A 26714-nucleotide genomic window follows, 5' to 3' on the forward strand; every position below is an offset into this window, starting at 1 on the left:
CGGACAAACTGATATTCATCTTCAGTGAAAGTATGAATAACATAACACCGTCGGATTATAAAATAAATAATGTGTACTAAATTTAATGAGATACACAAACTTTAGGAAGCCGTGAGCGAGCATGAAAAAAGCGCCTGTTGATCAAACTTGGAATGAACTGCATTGATGCGCGCATTATATAATTGTTAATTTCTTCGCAACCATTCAACCGAACCAAATAAAATTTTCGTATGTGATGTACAATAAAAAAAGGCTATTCGCTACATTTTAAATTTTTTGATTTTAATTTCTAGTTCTCGACTTACGTCCATTCTTATTCACTCGGTAATTTTTTCTGGGACAACCTGTATACACATATGCCGTATCACTGTTGCATTTTAATGCAAACGTATGCATCACGTATGCATGCATGATGAATATTGGTAGCGTCCTTTTAGCGGATTGTGCATAGTCACTTCCTGCTTGTCAGTGCCGTTATACCGAGTGTGAGGTGAAAAGCAATTTAGTGATATTCCATCGTTTACGAGGTACTATCCCCGGGGTACTACTAAGGTAAGCAGGTAAAAGAGCAGACACAAAGGACTTGTTTTCTTCCTTTTTGCTTGGTTATTTTTGTTCTTTTGTTTATTATATAAGTGTTTGACCATTAACAAAGGTTCTCTTTGTTTATGATCATGCACATTTTGGTAGTTATACAGGAGTTTGTTTCTCATTTATATCATTTGCTCACACAAGTCAAAGCGCTATAATTGGTGAGATCACTCCCTCTCTTCGGGTACTCTCTGATTAGTTTACCACTGAATTTACCTCACTATAAGCTTACCTCTCTAATGTATAAAAAACATTGGATATTAGTTGTATGTTTTGTAGAATTTACCTCGGCATTTGAATTAGGCGTAAATTAATAAATATTGCCGGGACATATTGGTGTAACGGTTAATTTCATAAAGCTAATTCAGGATATGTATTCTTCTGTTAAATGTAATAACAAGTCAACTGATTATTTTCATACTTTAGTAGGTGTTAAACAAGGTTGTGTTCTCAGTCCTCTATTTTTAAGCAACTTTTTAGTGATCTTCCTTTAATATTTGATGTAAACTGTGATCCAGCAGCTTTTGTTTGATTTAATTGTTTGATGTATGCTGCATGCTGATGATTTAGTTATTATGTCAAGCAGTTCCTCTGGTTTATAAAACTCACTAAATGATTTCGATAATTTACTGCAAAAATGGAAATAAACTGTCAATAATGATTTTAATAAAAGTGGCCGTATGACGTCACTATGACGTCATATTGTTAGCATGCCCATGAAAATTGAGAGATATTCGGAAGTGCATGTAACACAGTGTCATCGGCCGATATCTTTATGGCAGAAATCGCCATGGTAGGTTGAATCCACAGCCACGCATGGCCATTTTGTTCCGACCTGTTTAATAGTTTTGAGACGCATAATGGGCCGAGGGACATCCCACTAAGGCTATTGACATTAGCGTGGTGACTGACCTCTGTAGATGTCAGTGAGCATTATTATTTTATTATTATTATTATTTCAAAGAACTTATAAAGCGCATTTCCCATGGACCAATGCGCTGTACAAAGAAAATAAAAAAATACATCAAAAATACACAGCATGGCATTAAGTACAACAATATATCACAATGTGGTAAAATATACTCCTAATTACTTCAAAACATTTGATTAAAACATATATGCGCAGCAATCTGAAGCACAATTAGAATAATTAAAAATACACAGTATCAATACCAAAAATACACAGCATGGCAATATATCACAACGTGGTAAAATATATTCCTAATTACTTCAAACAAATTTGATTAAAACAGATATGCGCAGCAATCTGAAGCATACACTTGAACCCAATTAGGGACATATATCATTATAAAATACATAATATTATCTGTACACAACGGGAGTGAATATCTACAAACAGGTGGTAAAATATATTCCTAATTACATCAAAAAAATTTGATTAAAACAGATATGCGCATCAATCAGAAGCACAATTAGAATAGTTAAAAATACACTTGAACCCAATTAGGGACATATATCATTATAAAATACATAATATTATCTGTACACAACGGGAGTAAATATCTATGAAAATACATAATGGTAAAAACCCAAAAAAACATAACGAAGACCTAATATTTTGAAAAAAGATGGCACATTAGGAGCCTCACGCAAATTGGTAGGCAAATTGTTCCATAACCTATGTCCTTGAATAGAAAAAGATTTATCCCCATAAGATCTTTTTGTTTTGGGGATTGCAAGACGGGTGACATCTTGCATTGACCTAAGCCCACCACGGTTACAACTGTACTTGTGAAGAAGGTCCTGCAAATATTTTATATTTTTATATACAATGTAATTATTTACCAAGCGATGTCGGTGTGTGTAAAGAATAGGCCTAAAATGTTTTATCGCTAACAAAATGCAATTTTCAGCCTTTTTTAATGGCTAAATAAGTAAGGAAATGACTTTTCTAACTTACATACCAAGTTTGGAGCCTATATCATGTAAAGTATTTATAAAATGGCCTACTTTAATTTTATAGGATTTCACCAACCCTCCACCACCCCCAACTTTGAGGACTACCCCTACCCATGCGTGACCCTCAAACATATGAAAATGTTTGACTACAAAAACGATTCTCTTATATATGTATCTGCGCAGTTTCCATCTCGATACACCCTAGCACACAGAAATTTCCAAGCACAGAGTCTAGTCTAGACTCTACGCAGACTGTGTTTAACTATACGGTTGCGTGTATAACATCATAAGAGCTGAGTGAGATCAAATGGAAAATAGTAATATGTGATTGGTGTTTGTCATGTGATTTGATGTAAGTGTTCCTTACATCCAATCAGATACAAAGACTTGTTGGGGGGGGGGGGGGCTGATGAAAAAAATTAAAAATCAAAAATTTCAGGCCCCCCTTTTTGATATGAAAATTATGGGTCAACCCCTTAGGAAAGCATATAAACTCAATTTTCCCAGGAAAATTTGTGGTAATTTTTTTCAGGGCCCTCCTTAAGAACTGTTGGAAAATAAATACTGACTGCAATAATGTCCGGACTGCAAACTGTGTATAGCAATGATTGGTGTAAACAAGGGCGCCAATCCGAAGTTGATCGTGGGGGGGGGGGGGGGCTTTTTTAATATACCGGGGAAGCTGGCTTTTCGTCGCGCTTAGGGGCGTAGCAAGAGACTCAGGGACAAGCAGCGCGGAGGCCCCTTTAACATATCCTTTATAAGCCATATCCCTTACCCATATAATACTAAGTCCATGTGTCATTCTCTCCACATGAACATGTTCAAAAAAGAAGGCATGTATTTTATACAACACATTATATTGAACATTGTAATATTGAACACACCACTGGTGTACAGGACAATCATGGTCGTCAATGGAGTAAACTTTGCTCAGGTAGGGTTCTGCACTGTCAACTTTACTCAAGTTGGATAAAGTTGACACCAGTGACGACCATGATTGCCCTGAACCACTAAATGGGGCAAACTTTACTCAAATCAGCAATGGTACTAGTTTACACCTCAATTGTGTAACTTTTTTTACACATAAATGGGGTTCGATATTTTACACCACATGCTTGTGTAATGGTTCTACCGTTTCTTGTGTTGATTTCTGGCACTCTTTTACACAAAATTGTATAAGCTTGACCCACCCACAATGACTAAAATTACACATACAACGGTCATTAAATGCATGAACAAACAGTCCTGTTAAATAAATATATCCTAGTTTTTGCAGGTATGTATCTAAAAATAAGCTAGAAAAGATGTAGTAAGTATTTTTTACGTTCCACATAGTGTATTTCAATAGCTAGACCTCAACGTCTACACACAAAATGACAACATGTATTACTTCCATAATCGTGCATGTCACCAAGAATGACCATGCATGTCACATGTCATGTGTGTGTAAGCTTAAAGGGCATTTCGTGATCCACAGCCTCATCCCCCACTTTTCCCAAAAAAGTTGAGATTTTTACACCACTGGATACCTCTGGCTACATAATGTTTATGTACCAAATATTTCTTGCAGATTAATTCGTTTAGCAAAATATCGTTAAATTTGAATTTCGTTCTGGTGCACCAGAACGAAATTACAACACATTGTCTATGGAGCAGTGTAATACATAATCATGCATAACTCGCAAACGCAAAATCGGAATCAACTGAAATTTTGGGAATAAGCTTTTTCGTGGATATCTACTGAAAAATGTCATAAAAAGAGGATGCTAGGATCACGAAATCCTCCTTTAAGGGGATACTACACCTTTCGATAAATTTGTGACTATTTTTGCACTTTTCTCAAAAACTAATAACACACTGGTAACAAAAGTTATGTATATTATTGGGGCAAGGAATCCAATTACTACACTGGGATTTCAGTGACCCAAGACAAGCGGTTTGTTATTTATGATCAGAAATGAGGTACCGCTAGGATGCACCTCATTTCCTATCATATATACGGAACCGCTTGTCTTGAGTCACTGAAATTTCAGTGTAGTAACTGGATTCCGTGCCCCAATACTATACATAACTTTTGTTACCAGTTTGTTATTAGTTTTTGAGAAAAATACAAAAATAGTCACACATTTACCACCGGGGTGTAGTACCCCCTTAAGTCAAGAATTGTCATTTTATGTATTAACGTTGTGGTCCAGCTACTGAAAATACACTATATTGAACGTAAAATATACTTTCATACAGTAATTAACTGATCAGAAGTTATAATCAGGAAAATATACAGTAGGCCTATGGCATTTAGCCTATTCAGTGACGGTTGTTGCCTGCCATTGACACTGTATTGTTAATAAAGCGTGTCTAACGATTTATTAAAAAGCAAACGTATTTTTTCACATTTAATTGTTTCAGGCCAGGCGTAGATTTCTTTTTGACAACACGGGGGAGTGATTGTATGGATCACCCCCTTGTCAAAAAATGGGGAGGGGGATTTATCTATACCCGGTATTGCTTATGTTTGAGGCTTATTATTACCGTTTAAGGCATTCTTTGTGGTTGAAGGTGTAAAGGGATGTGCCACGACGATGTTTGTATATCGATGGGAGGGTTTTTAGTTATGACCAATGCGCAATTGGGCAATTTTAAGCAAAAGTGCTCTAAAAAGTACCCAATTTGGGTGAAAATTGAAATGTACAAATTTTTTTAAAGAACCTCCCGTTCACCCGTATCGTGTAGGCCTTAGTATTACTCAAGTTTATAATTATTTGTTGCCCAATTTTATGCCATTGAACTTGTTCAAACTAAGTCATGGTACGCTTCTTATCCCGTGAACGGAAATATTTGTTGGTGATATCCTTTTGTAACGGAAATGTTTGGACTAGAAAACAAGGTCAATGACCTTCCCACGGATTGTTTAACACGTAGGCCAAAGAATGATATTCTTTGAATAATTCTGTTGTAGTAAATGATAGCTGTAACCATTTTTTGTTATCAAAACCTTTTTTTGTGTGTTAAGGATTTTCTCGACTTAAAATCTGTACTATCGATATCTCTACAGCTGCGGAATATCAATCGAAGTAAACAAACATAACTGACTCGGCTATATTTCCATTCGGGACTTTGTCAAAGCTACATAGTTAGCAAGTTACTCCGGAATTTGTCCAACAGGCCTATTTCCTCCATACTGATTATAAGCTTCATTCAAGGATGCCTGCACCAGAGGTTAAATTCACTCAGGTAAGAATATTCTGAAAGTAATATCGCATTAACCCTAAATATGCTAACGGTATATGAGCTTTTCAGCAAATGAAGAACTGAGCGCAAGAAGACTGTAAGTCCACTTTTGACGAAAATGAGCTGCAGGTGGTTTTGAAGTTATTGAATGAAGACAAACATTTTGGCAATTTTTTTGGCATTTTGTCCCCTCCCCATAGGGGTCACGTAAGGGGTCAAGAAGGGTCAAAAACGAAAAATTGTCCAATGTCGTCAAGTGACATGTCAAATTACTCGTCTCATCACAACGATTACGAAAATATATAATGTATCCGGTTAAAGATCAACTGAGGAAAAATGTTAAAACAACCTTCAAATTCAACAAACAAGGTGTCAAATTGCTCGTCTTTGCACATAGATTACCAATATGGTTAAATATTTCCAACATCTGCATTCAGTTTTGAGTTTTGTTTTCAATCCGAGCGCAACAAGACCTAAGTCCAAAAATGATAAATCGATCAATATCGATCAATATTACAGATATTTACTTGGTTGATATGCAAAATGATTCTTCTTGCCTATACTCATGTACCTGAGAAGTATCAATATTATGGCTTTTTTTTTTCAAAAAGTTAAAAAGGATCATATCTAAAAATGCCAAATATGGACTTACGGTCTTCTTGTGCTCAGGTCTTCAACGGTAACGGTATATGAGTTTTTTAGCAAATGGAAAGGAAATACAGAAGTATCTGCTTGAACATGTGAATTGTTATTTCGATGTTTGTTTATTCTTAACAAAACATATGTAGTAGGTAACACTAGGAGACAAAAATCTGTAATCGCTTGAAAAATCCGTGAAAATTATCATTAATATTCAGTCTTTGTATTCTTTTATGTCCTATATTTTTGGCCATTAGATATTCATCAACAATGAGTTTGTTAACGCGGTGAGTGGCAAGACATTCGTCACCCTAAATCCGGCAACTGGTGAGAAGATATGTGACGTGCAAGAGGGAGACAAGGTTGGTCAATACCCACAGTAGAACTCATACACCCCATGATGTAATGCATGCAGGCTAAGGCTGACCATTGTTTAATTCTGGGAAAATACTAGTTAGCGTCTGATATCAGGACAAAGGCGCGCCGTGATTGGTTGCCGACCTGCGCAGTACGGCATTTCTGTCTAGCTTTCAGAATGTCCTACGCGGAGTAGTATTTGTTCTGTGAATCGGACTTTATTCACATTAAGACGCTCAGTGAATAATATAAACATTGATATTAATTCAGAATGGGCAGGGTGGCGGAGGTGGGGGATGTGGTACACACAAACTCTATGGGATTGATATTTTTAGTGCATAATCTGCTTCTGTAAAGGCTGTAAATTGGATTTTGACTCTATTTAGCATCTAAAAGACTCATGATCTTAGAGCTAAACAATTCTACTAATAGTTTTTAATCATTTATGATTGGTTTAGTCTAGAATTAATACAAACTTTTCCATACAAAACTACTCGTTTTCATATTAAACACTGTAGTAAGTAATGCGGATGTCTTCAAAATCTAAAAGTTACTGTAAAATTACTTATCGTATCATAGTCGAAGTATAGATTTTCTGAAGGGAAATTTAATGATGAATCTAAATATGGACTTATTTTTTCTGTATGGGTTAGGGGCAAAATGTTTCAGTTCAAAATATGTTGAATTGTAAAAAATTCTAACATACTTTGGGACACCCTGTATTCCGAGATTACTAAACAGCTGTGATTCTGGTTTCTTCCAAAGTCAGTAGGCTCCCCCTATCCTCTAACAAAATGAATGCTGTTTACTTCCAGTTTATTACTGCAAGTTGGTAATAAGCAATGCATTAAGTATCCCATTTTTTATCTGAATCTTTTTTATTCCACCCTGTATAACTTGAAGGTCACCCTGTATAATGAGTTGAAATGTATATATGGATATTGATAATTGTGGAGCCGGATAATCTACTGTAAAACACTTTAATTTCGCGGGTACTTTATTTCGCGAATTGGCAATGATCGACATTTTCGCGAGTATTTAGTTTCGCGAATTTACAATTTCGTTATAAGCTTACACCTAAAAGTATGCCAAATTTTGAACTCCACAGAATTCTGCACTAACTTTCATATTTCTATCCGTTTACATCGCTCTAAACACTGGATAAATTTCCCTTTTCTTGGCTTCTAATGTACAAGGAATATCTAGTATTTCAGATTAAACCTTGATTTTTTATATATTTTGTCATTTTGACTGTCTATTTTGATGATAGTTTTGCGATATTTTACCACTTCCGTGTTGGGCCATGGGAGGCCATATTTGATTACCTTATTCCCAATGCCCCTTCCCTATTACCCACAATACTGTGGGTGAAATAGCCTAATTTCCTCTCCTCTTCCTAAAGATTGAAGACCGTGCATAGCTTTTAACAGACACGTGGATTTAACCTATTATAAATAAAATAAAATAAAAAATATAATAACCATAATGCCGTATGTTGTTGCATTACTGGAGTTCAGAAACAAACAACTTAACCCCATGAGAACTACCTGTCGATTGGCCAAAAAAAGTTTCCATTATCGATTGGACCAATCACCAACATTGTTAGAATAATTTCACCACGCAAAAAATGGGGTGAATTATTTGCAAAGCTCCATTCTGATTGGTGATTAAAGTGAAGATATCACATATTTGACTAATCAGAGGCAATGTTAGATCGGCAAGTAGTACTCAGGGGGTTAAAGATGGCCTCTGATAACAAAAATATCAGCTGAAAATATATTTAAAAAAAGAACGTCCAAACAAGTCCAGAAGGACTGAAAAATTAACAAAATGGATATGCACCAATAAAATAAAAATATTACTTTACCTCCATGCATCATGAAAAATTAATTTCATGCAGTATTCTGAGCGATGTAAATGGATATAAATATGAAGGTTTGTGCAGACAGAATAAGCTTATAATGTATAAAGTTTATACATAAGCTTGTTTTAAGCTTTCTGTGTGTGTTTTCAAAGATCAATTTCGCGAGTATTTAATTTCGCGAATTTATAGGGGTGCACCGCTCAGTCCGACACGCCGCTAGTCCGACACGCCGCTAGTCCGAATCTGAAAAACACTTTTTTAGTCCGACACTCCGCTAGTCCGAATTTAAAATACACTCTGCCCGTCCGACACGCCGCTAGTCCGAATGTGAAATGCAATGCGCTAGTCCGACACACCGCTAGTCCGAATCTGAAAAACACTTTTTCAGTCCGACACTCCGCTAGTCCGAATATGAAAAACACTGCGATAATCCGAAACTGAAAAACACGGCGCTTTTTTTACTAGTCTCAAAACGTATACAAATCACTGGCCTACAGTACATTTTACTTGGAGAAAAATCAACAAACACATGGTATTGTTTCAAACCAGATTTAAAACAATAATAAGCATAAAGAATAGATTCCTATTTAAATTTTTGTTTTCACTGATCACATTATCCCCTTTTAATTTCAAGCCAAACAAATGAGGTATACGAAGAAAATTGAGATTTCATTCTAGCGCCTACATAATTTGCGTGTACTACATGTAATACTGCACGGAGCATCGCGCTCGACGTGTGTACATATAAGCTGACGTGACATCCACGGGACATGTTAGCAAGCACTCGATCGGTGAACTCTGAATAAAACCGGGTCTCCCCGGTTTTAATCTAAAAAGTTAAATTTTATTGTTATTAATGCACTTCAGGCTATAGTCTTTTACGTGGTATTTTAGTACACCACTGGGCATTATAACTATGCAGAGTGTGGAAATCCGAGTAAAATTGAGGGCGTCGCTGTGAAGCAAATCATACATTATGGCTTTAACAACAGACAAGATATATGAAACCAGGCCAGTACGCATGATTTATTTTTGTTTGGGGTGGGGCACAGCATCATCATGAGGTCAATAATTACATTTTTATAGACGAAATCATAATTATGGAAATGTAAACGCACCATCAGCATGATCAGGCGCTGGATCAAAAATAACTGAATTAATAAAATTCACCTCTAGAGATATCTTCCATTCCATTTAATGAAAAGAGTCAGGATAATTGAAGCTTGCACTCTCTCATTGTACAGGGTGAGTCAAAAAAAAGTGCAATAGAGCAAAGAATCAATATTTATGCAAGAACCAAGTCAAACTTTCCCATTATTGAACAATTCTATAAATGTCACATTCAAAAGTCACCTTCTGTGAAAATATGAAGGGAATCGCGACTACCGTTTAATTTTTATAGGCCCTTTTGCTGCGATACCCAATTTCGTTATTTGTCCACGAGATACCATGTATTTTGAATGAGAGCACACAATGCGCGGTAAAGGCACCAGCTCTGAAACTGACTTTAACTTAAATAAGGTTGAGTTTTGCGTTATTTTAATTTCTTTTTTCTGTTCAAACAAATGTTCTAATATTATTTTAAGTCCTTCATACCTCACTCGACTTCAACTCCAGTTTTTTAAACCCCAATATGTCCAACTTACTGGATATTTTGTAATTCACTCTACTTCAATTTGCGCGCATTTCATTTGGCATTTGAAAATAAACTGCCAACAAATTTTTATGTTTTTGATTGAGAATAAACATCTTTAAAGTAAAGGTAAAATGAAAATAACAACAAATAATGTTTTTTCTCCTTAAAAAGACTAAAGGGCAATAACAATGGGTGCTCCATTTTATTTCAATGCCAAGAAAATGGCAGTTGTTCCAAATCTACCTTTCACAGAGTGTGCTGACATTCAAAGTTTAGATGTCTCTTGGATAAACATTAAAATTGGGTATCGGTATAAAATGTGTCATAAAAACAAAACGGTAAATGCTAATTCCTTGGTTTTTTCACACAAGGTTGCTGATGGATATATCATATATAAAATGTTTTAAAACCTAAAAAGTTCATCTCGGTTCTTAAATAAAAATGGATTCTTTTCTCTATTGCACTTTTTTTGACTCACCCTGTATCTATAGAATTGATTGAGCCACACACCACACAGAGTTAAATTCATACAATACATACAAGAGCAGGTTTCTGATTTTTGAGCTAATAAAAGTTCCGATTTTGATACAAGTTTGAAACCTTTTGATATGAATAAAGAAGAGTTTCAAAATATTGAAAACATTGTTTATCGGTGTTTAAATTACAACGGGGTTTTTCAATTTCATTGTTCTTTTATAACCAATTTTTTGTCATTTAAACTCAAGTTTGGACCTTCAATTTTGATAAAATTGCATAAAAATAATTCGATTTAAGTTATTTAAGTTTCTATTTCGCTTTATTTATCTATACCACTATTCAGTATTGTAAATTGTTATAACATAATTTATATTAAAATTTTAAATAACCATTCGTTACATTTGCTTTTTGGACAAAACGTCATTGAACATAACACATTTCTCGTGGTTTTTTTAAATATTCTGCACGTATTGAGAATGTTTGAATTATGAAGTTATGCACTCGTAAAAGATGTTCAAAAAACGTTTACTCTTAACATCAATTAATATCTTCATGAAAATGGCAAATCAGCAACCATTATGCGTTCATGTGAATAACGAATGGCAATTGTCGGCTATCATGCTTGTGTTTGAAATCGACATCCTGTCTAAAGTATCATAATTCAGGGACATCCACTAGTCTCAACACCCAGTCGCAAACGATGTTAGTAATGTTGGTGACGTGACCGGCGCAGTGGACATAATTTTGCGAGAAGGCTTAAAAATTGTTATGTCTCAAAGCCGCCGCGCGCGTTCGTTTTTCTTAGCGCGTCCATGTCAGCTGAAACGGCAAATTATTTTTGTATTTCCTTTTTTTATATAGTTTTTTGACGTAAAATCATAAAATTCTGAGACAAATTTGGAAAAAAAGTTACTTGGCTCAATACTCGCACTGTTAAAGGCCCATTCAGTGATTTGCTCATCCGGACGATCGTAAAAATCATTAAAATTCAGATTTTGGTATCTTTGTCATTGTCATACATGTGCTAACATAGCCTGCGAGTGGTTCAGCCGAAAGCTGTGTATTTAATTTAACGAGTCTGTAATTTTGATACTGACAGTTTCTAAATTAGCTACATGTATTTGAACGGGGCTTCAACTTCGTCAGTACTGCTGTTTTCTTCGTTTTTTTGCCAAATTTGTCATTTCAAAAATACCAAATGACAATTTGAATGACTTATCCTTCACTTTTAAGCAATTTATAAACAATTTTTTTTACACATGCGCTGGGATCACTGAATTGGTCTTTAGGTTTAACACAATTGATATTTGTATTGTGTATTACCGCAATTTTATGCTGTGTACTTTTGAACACTCGAAAATGATATCTGAATTGAAAATTAAGTTTATATAAAAGTTCTTAGAAAATAAAAATCTGAACACATTTCGCATTCGTTTTTGAAACTGCCATGGACATGACATCTGAATATGTTTTTTCCCTAATCAGGGTTGTTGCTAGCCCAAGTCGTCAAAGAGAGAGAGAGAGAGAGAGAGAGAGAGAGAGAGAGAGAGAGAGAGAGAGAGAGAGAGAGAGAGAGGGGGGGGTTTAGGGTGTAGGGTATGGAGTTGAGAGGGATTTTTAAAAAGTGGGGACCCTCAAAATATCCCCATTGTGTGGGTCAAAAGCACTAGTCCCCAGTTTTTGTGAGAGCATTTTGGTCTCTCAATTTTTAAAGAAGCATATATTGGGGGTAAGAGTGGCGCATGCACAGAATTAAGTCTGTGGGCGTATGTCAAATAGAAATAGGGGGCGCTCTATCGACTAGTGGCATGAAAATAATGCTAGGACGTATGGTTAGCGCGTTCTGGGGACCCGAATTTTGGCCATGTCCCCACTTCTGCGGTTTGGCAAGGGAGAGAGAGAGAAAAATACCTTTTAAAAGTGGGGACCTCAAAAATGACCTCATGAAGTATATAGTTCACATGTACCATGTGTACTATACCAGTCCCCAGTTTGTTTGAGAGTATTTTGGTTTCTCGACTTCTTAAGGACCAGGGGGAACTCCCACTTTGGAGGTGACGCGTAGGGCTGTAACCCAAGGACCCCATATTTTTATGAGCACATGCTCTGTCACCCAAAGACCCCATATTTTTCCTTTCGATCTGTCACCCAAAGATTTCCATTTGAACATTAACAAGTCATCTATTACTGATTTTGTTACTTCTTTGGATAAAACAAAGCCATTAAATAGAACTAGAAATTCAATTTTCGAGGCTTCATTTGGCTCTCACCCAAAGACCCCATTTTAAAAGAGGTCATAATTTATTCTCACCCAATGCCCCCCGAATTTAGATCTAAACGGTCCGTCTCTCACCTAATGACCCCATATGGTGTACATTTTGCGCTCACCGAATGTCCCCAAGCGCGATGCAGTATATTATTTGCTTCAAATATTTGGGCAAAACGTGATATTTTCTCTTTCAATCGCACGATTTTGTGGTAATAGAATAGAAATAAATGTTGCAGCATTATCCTTTACACGCAAATATTGTATCCTCGGCAGTAAAAACGTTTAAATAATGGGTTCGGCTGCGCCTCATCCATCAGGCGACGAAAAATACGGGAGGACGGACCTTTCAAGTTGGGTCGGTCGGGCTTTTTCCAGCCATGGCTTAATTCTGAATTGTCACCTAATTTGGGTGTACTTTGTCTTGGGTCCAATCTCTATCATGGAAAGTTTGCTATATCTATAATGATTGTTTGTTCAAGATTTGTGTTTTAGCATTTCATATTTGAAAGAACTAATGTTTAATTGTAACATTTCGAAACTACAAACCCAAACTGGGTGCTATGATGTACAAGATTGGGCTACGAGTATGCATTTTACCAAGTTAGCAATAGGTATTTCCTTCATGTTGCCAATGCATGACTTTCTTTATTATACTCAAAAACGGATTTTATTATACATGTACTAGGAAGTTGTTTACGTGCATATAGGCTCCTTCACAGTCGGTTTCTGTTGTGTATGTTTACAACTGAGCCACATACAGACTGGGTTGCCAGGACTACCAGACAAAGAATCTGTTTTTTGACTATAATTTGGCCTCCTATCAGTTCTACTGATACGATGGCTAATTGAAAATAAACACATTATTTTGTAAATAGATATGCTCTGTGGTTATTTATGGATGGAAACTTAGGAAATTGCTATTAATGAAATAATTAATATATTAAACATACATTTTGCTTTGTTAACAAATAAAATCCGTTCACAAATAAGGTTTTTAGAAACCATTCGACAATAAACATTTTTAACAATTTTGCTCTATGAAAAAGGATACAATTGCACCCCTGCTGATCCGACTACTGATAAGCTGTCAACAAGCATTGACAAGTAAAGTGTGACCACTAATTAAACAATAATATTGAGCATTATCTGACCATTCCCTGATCTGACCAGAGCTGGGTATAAATAATGCAGGTGCCTATGTTGGGAGTGACACTAGTCGTCGAGGGGGGGGGGTGGATACCAGTAATTGGGGTAGATAGTGGCTTTGGTTTGATAGTACATTTTTGGTACAAGGTCATTCGAGGTGAATTGAGTGTAGATTGTGGATAACAATTCTGCCCAAAATTGTTAAAGGTCATTTGAGGTCGACTAAGTCATATATTGTGTTGGCTTGTCAGAATGTTCAAAGTGGTGTCAAGCGCATTTGATGTCAACAGAACATCGATAGTCTGATTTTTTCATAAAACATGGTGCATGTAATCACAATTATGCCCTAAGGGTCAAAACCATCAAGGTCATATGGTTAAGAGTTTAATAATAGATAGTTGGATTGTCATGAAATTTGGTTGATATGAAATCCCTTAATTAAGCAGCAAACATTCTTACGGTTATCTGAATATAGATTGTTGGATTGTTGTAAAACTCAGAGGATGTGATTTCAATTGAGCCGTTTGTTACAAGTATGAATTAAATGTATACCAATTTAGCACACATTCTCCAATTCAGCTTTCGACATGAAAATTTCGAGTATTTCCTAGTATGTCATTGGTGGTATTACCAATAAATGCCAATATTTCGCACCCGGTTTAACCTATAGTTGTGCCAAACATTAAAATTTACTAGCTTTCCAAGTACTTGCAATGCAAAATTATGAAACATGATCTTCATCCATGGCGTTGACTTTTTAAAGACATTTCTTGTTGTTTTTAATTTGTTTTAGAAATGACCCAAAAAATCGCCATCATCTGTAAATAATTTGCAATTTGAGAAAATCAAATTTTAAAAAAATGGTTCGGCATTCATTTTGTACAGGAAAATGTATTTCCCAAATTTGTTCAAAACCTGGGTCGGTCGGGCCCGTAGACAGTGACGCCGAGAGCCATTACAGGTCCGGGGGCAATGTGAACGTGATCGTGGGCCCCTTTGATCAGTGATGACGGTGCAGGACCATAAGTGTGTGCGTGTGGGTTGGGGGAGGGGGTAGGGGGTAGGGGGTAGCAGTGGTGTAAATTTCTTTGTGACATGGGGAGGGAGATTGGTGTAAAATCCTTGAACATATGTTGAAGCGAAGCGAAAGTAGCATGTTTAGCTGCCAATAATCAAATATGAACATTGAAGGAGACAAATGCGCGTTAAGCGCGCACAAATTTGCAATTTGAAAGTGGCATTTTGCTCCCTTAATAACTTCCACGCAAAGTGCAAAAATTTGCCAATTTGAAGATAAATTGATCCAAGTAAGAACCGTTGACCTGGTCAAATACACGCAAAGCGCGCGAAAATTTGCAATTCGATTTAGCTACTTTCGCTCCCATATTGAACTTATTGAAACAAACTCCGTGTGGAGCGCGGGAAAATTGCCAATTTTAAGATAAATGATCAAATAATAGGGCACAATGCACGCGAATCGCGCGAAAAGTTGTATTTTGTGTTCCCACGATTAACCTGCACTCCTCCGATTTCTCGAAGATTTCATTACTAGTATAATCGAGGATGATCATTTTGGCAAAAGCAAACAGTAAATTCAAGTGAAACTTACTTATTAGAGTGTGTACTTCGAAGGCTATCTTGGTTTTTTTTAAATGCACGTCCCCTTTTTTTGTTTTTTTACGGGCCCGCTACTTTTGTTTGCTTTTTATGGGCCGTAAAAGAGCAAATAAAACAGACCTTATAATAGACCCGTAAAGGCAAAGAAAAGAGACAGTATGGTAGTGGGCCCGTAAAGAGCAAAGAAAAGATACCATAGGCCCGTAAAGGAAAGGAAAGAGACCTTAGTGAGTATGTAAAAAAGCTTAATAAGCAAGGAAAAGATACCTTAATGGACCCATAAAAGAAAAAAAGAGACCTCGGAGGGCCGGTAAAAAGCAAAGAAGCGACACCTTAGGCCTAATGAACAAGAAAAGAGACCTTTGTTGGCCCGTGTAGAAAAAGCAAAGAAAATATGCTTCAACTACAAGGCATTTTTTCATTACCTTTTATGGGCCCTGAGGTCCCTTTTCTTTGCTGTTACTGCCCCATAGTAAAGTATGTTTTCTTCACTTCTTACGGCCCCCTAGGACCCTGGGCCCCGGGCCCCGGCCCCGAGGTAACGCACCCCGTTTACCCTTCCTTGTCGGCGGCACTGCCCGTAGAACAGGGTTTTCTTTTTTCGTCGCCTTATTTACGTTTTACTGCCTCAGATACATTATTTGAGTGTAAAGGATAATGCATTACCCTTATTTTTTTTAATTTATTGTGATCATTGTTGGTGAGCCTTCACAGTGCAGATTTGCTGATGGAACAATCAGCAAACTCTCAGTTTACTGGCAAAAAGTTCTCAAGTTCTCAAGGGTAGTAGGGACAGGTTCATTAAGTTATGCAATGATCATGCTAAAAAGTAAAGTGAGATGCAAAGAATTTAGCGGGTGTTAATTTAAGTAATTTGTACTTTGTTCACTAACTTATGGACCGCCCCTCGATCATGCGCTTCAAAGCCCACTCGCAGCTCATAAACACAAGATAGATTTTCAAGAAGACAATTATTAGGGACGTGATTAGATTTTCACTTCTGTAATTCACCTCTGGGCGGATCCTCAAATTGTGAAGATAGCCAAAATATATTCACCTTATCTCATGCTATTTGCAAATTTGAGTATTGTTGGTTTCAAAACTGACATAGATACAACAACAGAGGGCGCATTTAATATATACTGCGCCAATAAAGTATCCTTACAGTTGGAAAAATAATCACAATTTCAAAACTGAACAATATTTGGGTAAATTTGTTTTTTTAATAGATGCACTATGTAATCCTGCACATTATGACACCACATTGAAACCAATGTGACTTCAAGAAGCAAAGTTACAAGCATTTGATTAGACGATGGTCCAGTTTTAAAAGTGACAAACTGGCCTATTCAAAACTCCACGGGCTAGACATCTGGTTTGAGAGTGGTGAATGGCTAATTTATGCGTTTGGCTTTAATTTAAAAACAAAAGGAATAAAAGAAAACTGAAACAAAAGAACTGACAAATAAAATGAAAGTTATGAAAAGTACAGAGAAGTAAAAACTGAAATAAAAACTGTTTTAAATAACGCTTCATTGAAGAAACTGTGTTGTCTCTTTGTTTCGCTTGTTGGAATCTTTTTACGCCTTGTATAGGCCAGTTTGTCACTTTTAAAATTGGACCCTCGTCTATTCAATTGCTTGTAACTTTACTTCTAGAGGTCACATTGGATTCAATGTGGTGTCATAATGCCTTAGATAGTACATCTATATATTAAAAAAACAAATTTACCCAAATATTGTTCAGTTTTGAAATTGTGATTATTTTTTCAACTGTACAGCTGACTGTAAGGATACTTTATTGGCGCAGTATATATGTTACAACCCTGTGTTACAAGAGCGTTTACCAAGGTGGTTGAAAGTTATTTAGTGTCTGGGTTGTTAGGATGAACAAATTTTATTCTTTAATCGGAGCAGCCAGCATATAGAAAGATCTTCGATTAATCTTGCGATCTCTTATTGTGTAAAGAACAACAGGTGAAAAAAGCCCTGCTAAAAATCGAAGATATTCAACATGATTCCTTTATTTTTAATACAAATGGTATAGGTCTAAGAAGAGTATAGCATGAACCCTATGTTACAGGTCTACAAAGTTGCAAAATCGCGACAAATTCCATACTTTTATTCTCGAAATATTTTGACTTATGTAACAATACCTCAATTTCGGGGTCAGATTTTCTTGACTACTTTTAACCAAAAATCAGTCCATACGCCATTGTGTTCATGCTAATGTCATTACATAATCAGCATGATCAGGTATTCAAAATCGCTAATGCATATTTGTTTAGAAAGACAAAAGTAAAAACTTGTATTTATCGTAATTGTCATCAAAGTCATACATGAGCGATATACACCATAGTTTTGGGAACTAGTATATTTGTTCCAATTTCCGAATTTATTCCACTTTTGTACCATACGTCACCAATTTAGTTTAGTTTGCGCGCATTTGTACCATAAATTGATTTTGTCATCATTAGGTGCTTCACTATACTTTCCAACCCCAAGTTAAAAAGAAATCTACGCCACTGACCATAGAGTAGGGTGGCAAGTCAGTCCCCTACCCTGCTCAATCGACAGAAATGTTGTGACAAAATTTACGATTTGCATCTTCCTTTTGGTCTATTTTAGACCCTAAATGCAGCCAATTTTGGAACCTTTAGTATTAAAGTGCCAAATTGCCACGCGCTTCGTGCACATTTATCTCGGCAAACCCATTCTGTGAGTATCTGCGAGACGCCCCGTTGAAAAAGGGTCCTTTTTTTCATCTCAAACTTGAACACGATCACGAATTTGAAAAATGAGAGTTATAATTCCATCCTTTCTATTATCTAAATCATAATAATTATGATGCCTGGAATAAGTATAAAACTCGTGAGCTGGATCAAAATACCGGGACTAAATTATCCAAAGGTAGTTGTAAAAGGCCTATGCATTTTCATCTGGCACGATTTTATGACACTTATTGTCCTCAATTGTGTTCATTTAGGACAATTGTGTTCATTTTAGCATCGAAATTGCACTAGCGCATTTGTCCCAGTAATGTTCTTTTAGTAGCAGATGAGTGGGATGATTAGGGAACTTTGCACACTGGCTCGGTGACCTGGTGAAGGAGTTCTGAGGACAGCTTGGATTACAGTGTGGGGGAGGGAAGTCTTCTATCCGAAGATGCATGTGCGTATTTTTTTTTTGGGGGGGTCTTGAGGGGCGCCAGCCCCGGGGTAAAAGCAGGGGCGGCCAAAACGAAGGGGCGGCGGAAGAAGAAGGGCGGCAAACGAAGGGGCGGTTTAAGAAGAAGGGCGGCAAAAAGAATTAGTAAAGAAAAATCGGAAAAAATTTGAAAAGTATCAAATCAAAAAAAATGGTACTATACATCAAAATGTGTTGCTTTTAGGACGCTAGCGCTTATAATCCTTTTTTTTTTTTTTTTTTTGCTTTCACTTTTTCAAACCACCAAAAAAATGGGTCAAACTTTTCGTTCTGTTGAGGAAGGGGCGGCTAAATTGAATTTCCTTCAGCCCCCGGGGTAGGAGCGGCCACGGTACGCCACTGAAGATGGGTGGCAATCATGTTGCGCAGGGGCCAGCAAAGGGTAAATCCGGCCATGATATAACAGCAAAATTTATTTCTCGACAACCACCCTCCCCCCTGAGAAAATCGTCTATAGCGACGGCCCTGATTAAGTGGCGTCTCATCGGTCACCAGCACAGGTCATGTAGCACTACAGACAAAACTTGAAAATACCCTTACACTTTTACATACATTTTGGCAACATGTTCTCAACAGCACATAAACCAATTTTATTCTTGACCATGTTTACCAAGATCAACCAGCGGATAATAACTCGTGCTAAAAGAGTACGAGCTAAAAAATCACCAATGGTGTCCCAAACAACAAAGCCTAATTAGATAAAGCCTAATTGATTCATTAGATGATAAGATACTATCTTAAGTATATATATTTTGATATACGTTAAAAAGATTTGACCCTCATAGTTTTACATTTGCTTGCAAAAACACGGTATCTCGTGCTACCTTGACTGTAATAGTTTGTCCACCTAAAAGATAAAAACGAATTAAGTAATAAATACATTAAAAAACATGCAAATACCTACATTAAACTGAAGCTTAAAGACAGTTAATCATATTATGCTTAAGTCTAAATAGCACGGCGCTAGTCCGAAATTGAAAACCAATGCGCTGGTCCGAATTTGTGAAACACTGCGCTAGTCCGAAATTGAAAACCACTGCGCTGGTCCGAATCTGCGAAACACTGCGCTGGTCCGAATATTCGGACCAGCGCGCAGTGTTCTCTGATTCGACTAGCGCAGTGGTTCACAGATTCGGACTAGCGCAGTGGTTTTAATTTCGGACTAGCGCATTGCTTTTCAGTTTCGGACTAGCGCTATGGTTTTCAGTTTCGGACTAGAGCCGTGTTTTCAGATTCGGACTAGCGCAGTGTCGGACTGAAGGAGTATTTTCCAGATTCGGACTAGCGCAGTGTATTTAAGATTCGGACTAGCGGCGTGTCGGACTGAAAAAGTGCTTTTCAGATTCGGACTAGCGGCGTGTTTTTTAAAAATTATGTAAACCACGCCGCTAGTCCGAATTTTTGTCGGACTAGCGGCGTGGTTTTCATAATTAAATTTCGGACTAGCGGCGTGTCGGACTGTTGCAGTGGTTTTCATTCTCGGACTAGCACATGCTTTTTTCGGACTAGCGCCGTGCTTTTCATTTTCGGACTGACGCACCTCTAAGTATAGGGAATTTGTGTTGTCGGACTAGCGCCGTGTCGGACTAGCGGCGTGTCGGACTAGCGGCGTGTCGGACTAACGCCATGTACCCAATTTATAGACCTCGCGAAATTCGCGAAATTAAATACCACGCGAAATTAAGTTGTTTTACAGTAATTAGAAACTCGATTGGTATAAAAATTCATAATATTTGTGATGTAACGCTAGGGGTGGCGAGTTCAGGACACACGGCCGTAGGAACAATTCTGAAAGGATACATTATGTAGTAGATATAGGGTGAGACCTATTTTGGTTGGGGTTAGGCCGCGGATTGTTGTAGGTTTCCTACATCTAGTCTTGTGGGCTGTAATGTACTGCATTTTAGGTGCACAAAATATCCTTGGTTGAACTGATGTAAGACCACATGGCTCTTGTTTTGTAACCTAATTTGTCGGAATCTGCGTTGTTGGGAGAGGGGGGGGGGGGACAAAGGTAGATTGACACCCTCGTCTTAATTATGCAGACTTAAGTTATGAGACATAATACAAACTAATTTGCATTAATTCAATAGAGGTGTTTTTGGTGTCATTGTTTACAAATCTTCATTTAAATATAATATGCATACACTTGCATAATAATTTGTGCTGATCTTGCAAAATAAATTCAAAATTAGAGCCCTCTATAGTTTGATCACTTCATAATGTACTTTGATGCAATTTAAGTTTGTTGAAATGTCCAAAAAGTCAAATAGTGTGGCCAGTGTTTCTAAATGCGAATATGTACTTCTCTTGTTCAAAATTTATTGACCTGACCAAGATTATCTTGACCTGACCAGGATTATCTTGACCTGACCAAGATTATCTTGACCTGACCAATATTATCTTGACCTGACCACATTACTTGATATAATGGACAGTTGACCAGATTTTTAACAAAAGAAATACAATAGATAATGGAACAAATGAAGAGGGCTAGACGTATGTGAAGATAAAATGTCTGCTGTGATCAACACCATATAATTGTTCAAGACAATCATAATTTACTTTTATGGGTCTTGTGGTTCTTGAGTTAAAGTGTAGATATACCTTCGTAAAATGCACATAAATAATTAACAACAATAAATCAAGCAATATTTCAAAGTGTAAGTTTTAAAGACTGACCTTTTGCGAAACACATTTCAATAATATATGGATTTAGACAATACCTCATTTCAAATCATCAGTTCTGGTTTCTCTTTTGTTCAGAAACCAAAAAGCAAGGGGTTAAAAAGTCCCGGTAAAAAGTAGAGCAGATCTGATCTGCAATCATAACACTATTATGCTGGGTATTACATGGGTATATAACCATAATGGCCTATTGTGCTAACATAATTAGGCCGATTATCGGGTATTTATCCCCGCGGGGATGCAATTCAAATCTAATTCTTACTTAAGATAAGGCTGTCGTAGGTGGCAAACTTTCATATCACCGTATAATAATATTATTTACACCCTGAGTTCTAGGTCTAGAAAAGTGCGCGTATATTGAGGGGTGGATGGGTGGGGGTGGGGGCTCTGTTTGTTTGTATGAAACAAAGCGATGCGTGGAGATGATTTGATTATGAATTAGTTTATTATCCCCGGTAAGCACAGCTCATACATCTTACCTGAGGCTCCCCTCTCCCCAACCTATATAACATCATTTTCCCTAAGTGTCTCCCCATACATTCGACATATCTCCTCTATCTCGAGTTATCCTCTCCCCATCATTACCTTTCCAATTCCAATGCTCTCTACCATCTGTTGCTCTTTCTCCCTCCCTTACCCCCCCCACACACACACACACACCCCTACACTCTCTCTTTCCCCTCTATCTTCAAATTTTTCTCCAGTAAAAAATGCTTCAAAAAAGTCACTTACTTATAACGGAAGTCATATAATTACCTTCCATCGATTGTCGTATCCATGCGATTAGGACATGAATCGATTTTTATGACACCTGAGTCGCCCCTTTTGTAATGTCGAATGCAAATATTTCAATGGTCTATATTTTTTCACAACTAAAATAGCCATAGCTTATTGGGTTTTCTAAACCACGTTTTTCAAGGTAGATCGATATGCTCGATTTCTATCCTCGCGAATATTGCACTGCGAAATTTAAACATTTCATTTGTATACTTATATCAGGTAACTTCAGACCAAGTGATTTTCTTCTTCACACTATATTATATGAAACTGAAATGAAAACCGAATCTCCTTGATTCAACTTTTAAGTTTGTAACAAAGGGTAGAAACAAAGCTTTCAATAACCACGTGAGACAAGAGCTTAGGAAGGATAATAGGAAACCACGTGACCAAAACCAAAACCAAAACTATAACTCAATATTTGAAATGAGGCAATGAATATTGATCTTTTTGGCTGCCGCGACCAACAACACTTAGTCTACACTTAAAGTGCCAATAGATTATCTTTACAAAAACAACATATATCATTCCAAACCAATATAAAACCATCTCTGGCTTCCTTTCAAAATAAACCTAATACACTAAATAGTAATATTGGGATACTGATTACATGCATGAGACAAATTGTACGTCTGTATTTCTGCTAAATATTTGACAATGTATATAATAATATTTTCGATAACTTTCTAGGGCGATATCGATCTAGCTGTCAAAGCAGCACGTGGGGCCTTCAAACTGGGATCAACATGGCGGAAAATGGACGCATCAGCAAGAGGTCGTCTGCTATTAAAATTAGCAGATCTCATAGAAAGAGATCAGGCGTATATCAGGGTAAGTTCTTACTTGTTTGTCCTGTCTATGCATACTTAACTGTGAATATAACATAGAGTCACTCCAAAGATTACAAAACGATGTCATCTAGAAGGTTTACTTCGTTACCATTTAACCCTCCACTTACCAAGGTGGTTCGAAAAAAAACCGCTAAAATATAGAGCTACAAATGTACCCCCATCCCCGGGGTTAGGGTTTCCCATCGATGTGTAAGGGTAATTGTCACTCTGATTGGGTTTATACAATATTTTCCTCTTCTTTGTAAATTTATCCTATTTTTCTTACAAGCATGGATGTAAAACTCTCTGATTATTCTAATGTTGTTATTTCACTTCATTTAGAACAAAAACAGGGTGAAAATTCAATTTTTCAACAACAACAATAACAACAACAACAACAACAACAACAACAACAACAAAAGAAATCTCATTTGTTTTTTGGTAAATTGGGGATAACTCGTGGAAATCATGACATTACTCTGACGTCATTTTGGTATCAATGGAAAGAGGCAAATCATAGCTATCCATTGGTACCAAAATCATAAGTAGGAGGTTGGGGGAATTCCATCGTTGGTAAAAAATGTTACAAAAATGACTTGGTATGAGGAGGGTTGGCAATAGTTTTGTTTGACCTCCCTCGATATATTCAGCTTAGAAACCCCATACCATGTATTTAAAATAATTTTTAAACAGGTCGAGTGCAACCTAACATTTTTAGGGGGCGTAAGCAAACACTTCTTAGGCAAAGGTCACTGCCAAGAAACGACATGACCCAAGGTTTAAATATCTTTTGTGGTTTATTTTAATGGTAACATAATTATAATTATAATTATAATTATAATTGATCTGATGATCATGTATTTGGCCTACACCTAGCTATACATCAATCTGGTTATGTGCTCAACCTTTCAACTTTTTTGATGTTGTTTTTCCTATGTATGTTCTAAATTGAAGGAACTTGAAACCCTGGACAATGGAATGGTTATTGCTCTCACCACTGGTTGTATAGGAGGAATTCCCAACTCTCTGCGTTCACAGGCTGGATGGGCTGATAAAATACATGGCAAGACTATTCCAATTGGTAAGCTCGGTAATATTACTTAGGCTATGGTTGCGCGCTTGGTAATTGGGTTACGACTTCATCTTAGGGTACATGTTGGTTTTGAGTCTAATATTTTACAAGAGGTAGAACAAGGCGCTATGGGTTTGGGATTTTCTGTTGCTACATTAGTGGAACCAATGTTTTTTGGCATCCTTAAATCATAAAAATTTGATTGGTTCCAACACTTAAAAACAGTCCCACCATGTTGACATGTATCTCAACTTATTCCTCTCATCACAGGGAATAAAAAAAGTAAATTGTCATATTTTTCTACGGTGATTCGTTCAGGAGTTATAAGGTCGGATAGGTCAAATGTCAAAAATGTCATACACAGAGGTAAAAATTTTAAAATGATCCAATTTCATCGAAATTGGTCTCAAATTACTCCCCTTAATTTAAGAAAATCTCGAGCATGTACTTAATTTACAATTTTAGTGCAACTTTTATTGTCATGTACCCCTTCAGATTTCGTTTGCCGAGAGGAGTAATTTGAGACAAGTTGCGATTGAATCGGTGCATTTTGAAAATTTTACCTCTGTGCATGAGATATTTGACTTTTTTTGTTGTTGTTTTTTTGTCTACCCATGTTGGTCCGTGAGGGACACATGCTAATCCATGGGAAATCCATGGACCGTTCCAAGCTCATACTATAAACTGAACTAGTTTACTCTATAACTCCTGAACTAAGCATTCTAGTGCAGAATGACAATTGACTTTTTTTTTATTCCTAGCAATGAGAGGAACAAATATATTACAACATGATAGAACAAATTTTAAATTTTGGCCCCTCGTGGGAAACACTGGGACATAGAAAAAATGGAACCAATTCTAGTTTTATAGTTTGAGGTGTAAGGATATCAAAAAACATTGGTTCCACTAATGTAGCAACACTAGCTCTTAACTCAAAAATCACCCGATAGCGCCATGTACTAAGGTCTCAATGGTGATTTTGTCTCCTGTCAAAGAAATGGGATTGGCCTATAACCGGCATTCTACATGTTCGAGGATACCAACTTGTATTATAACCATAAAGAAGGCGATTTCTGACTTATTTACGATTGCTGATTTCAGATAAATAATAATTGTTTTTGATTAGCTAAAATGGTCATCACACGGACGCGAATGTCCTTTTCAAAGATAACTAAAATCTGCACAAAAAGAAACTCAGCTGTTATAAATACGCCTATAGCTTCAGATCTAATAATTGTTTCCACAATATTTTTACATAGAAAGAAGGATGATTTATTTACGCGCATTTTGATACCCCATTTGTCTAATGTTGTTCAATATTAACAACACAGCAGCGTTTTAACGAAAAAATATCCGAATTTAAAAGTTGCAGTTATTTGTATTGATTTGAAATCAGCGCGAAGATAAATGGAGGGTTTTACGTGCCACAATGATTGCGTAATAACCATTGATCGCTGTAAACGGCAACTTTTAAATTCGGGTATTTTTCTTTAAAAGCACTACTGTGTTGTTAATATTGAACGACATTTGACAAATGGGGTGTCAAAATACGCGTAAATAAATCATCCTTCTTTCTATGCAGAAATATTGTGAAAACTATTATTAGATCTCAAGCTATAGGCGTATTTATAACAGCTGAGTTTCTTTTTGTGCAGACTTTATAATGCTAACTACAAAAAGACTAATTATATTATGTAAATTATAATATTTTGGTTCACTGTTGATGATTTTACTTCTTCAGATGGTGATTACTTTTGCTACACCAGATACGAACCAGTCGGTGTTGTTGGTGCAATTATACCATGGAATTTCCCCGCCCTCATCATGATTAACAAGCTGAGCCACGCCCTTGTAACCGGCAATACCATTGTCATCAAACCTGCCGAGCAGACACCATTGACAGCACTTTATATGGCTTCATTGGTCAAGGAGGTCAGTATTACATAGCTATGGTGCGATGTAGTAAAATAGCTGTATTGGAAGATAAATGAATAAAAAATCCCTTAAAAGTATCGGCAAAGGATAAATTACAATGAGAAACATTCGAACATTTTGAATCAAAAATCCATTTATTGCGATTCTCTCAAGATCGGTCACTTTCAATTTCCCACATTTTGAATTCTGATGACTCATATCAATTTTGAAGCGCTATTTAGTCATAGTTCTTTGAATTTACAACCGTGTGACAAAACAGGCGAAAATAGTAACATTTTGCACAATATTTGAAATTTAAAAGAAATCAGTCATTGCTTATTGAAATGAAGCTAGTATATGGACAATATAAGTGTGGTGCTTGGTAAAGAATCGTGCTTGGATTGGTCGTTTTCAACAGATTTACCACATTAGCGTTGCTATAACATTGAATTGACTTGCGTTATATGTTGACCTAATGTA

The 26714-nt window shown here is 36.6% G+C and overlaps 1 pseudogene; it reads left to right on the top strand.

The window, feature by feature from the left end:
* The first annotated feature begins 468 nt into the window (after positions 1–468).
* Positions 469–26714, top strand: part of LOC140145456 (retinal dehydrogenase 2-like) — a 58055-nt pseudogene continuing 31809 nt past the window's right edge.

The sequence above is a fragment of the Amphiura filiformis genome, unplaced genomic scaffold, assembly GCF_039555335.1.
Source record: "Amphiura filiformis unplaced genomic scaffold, Afil_fr2py scaffold_289, whole genome shotgun sequence".
Classification (NCBI taxonomy): domain Eukaryota; kingdom Metazoa; phylum Echinodermata; class Ophiuroidea; order Amphilepidida; family Amphiuridae; genus Amphiura; species Amphiura filiformis.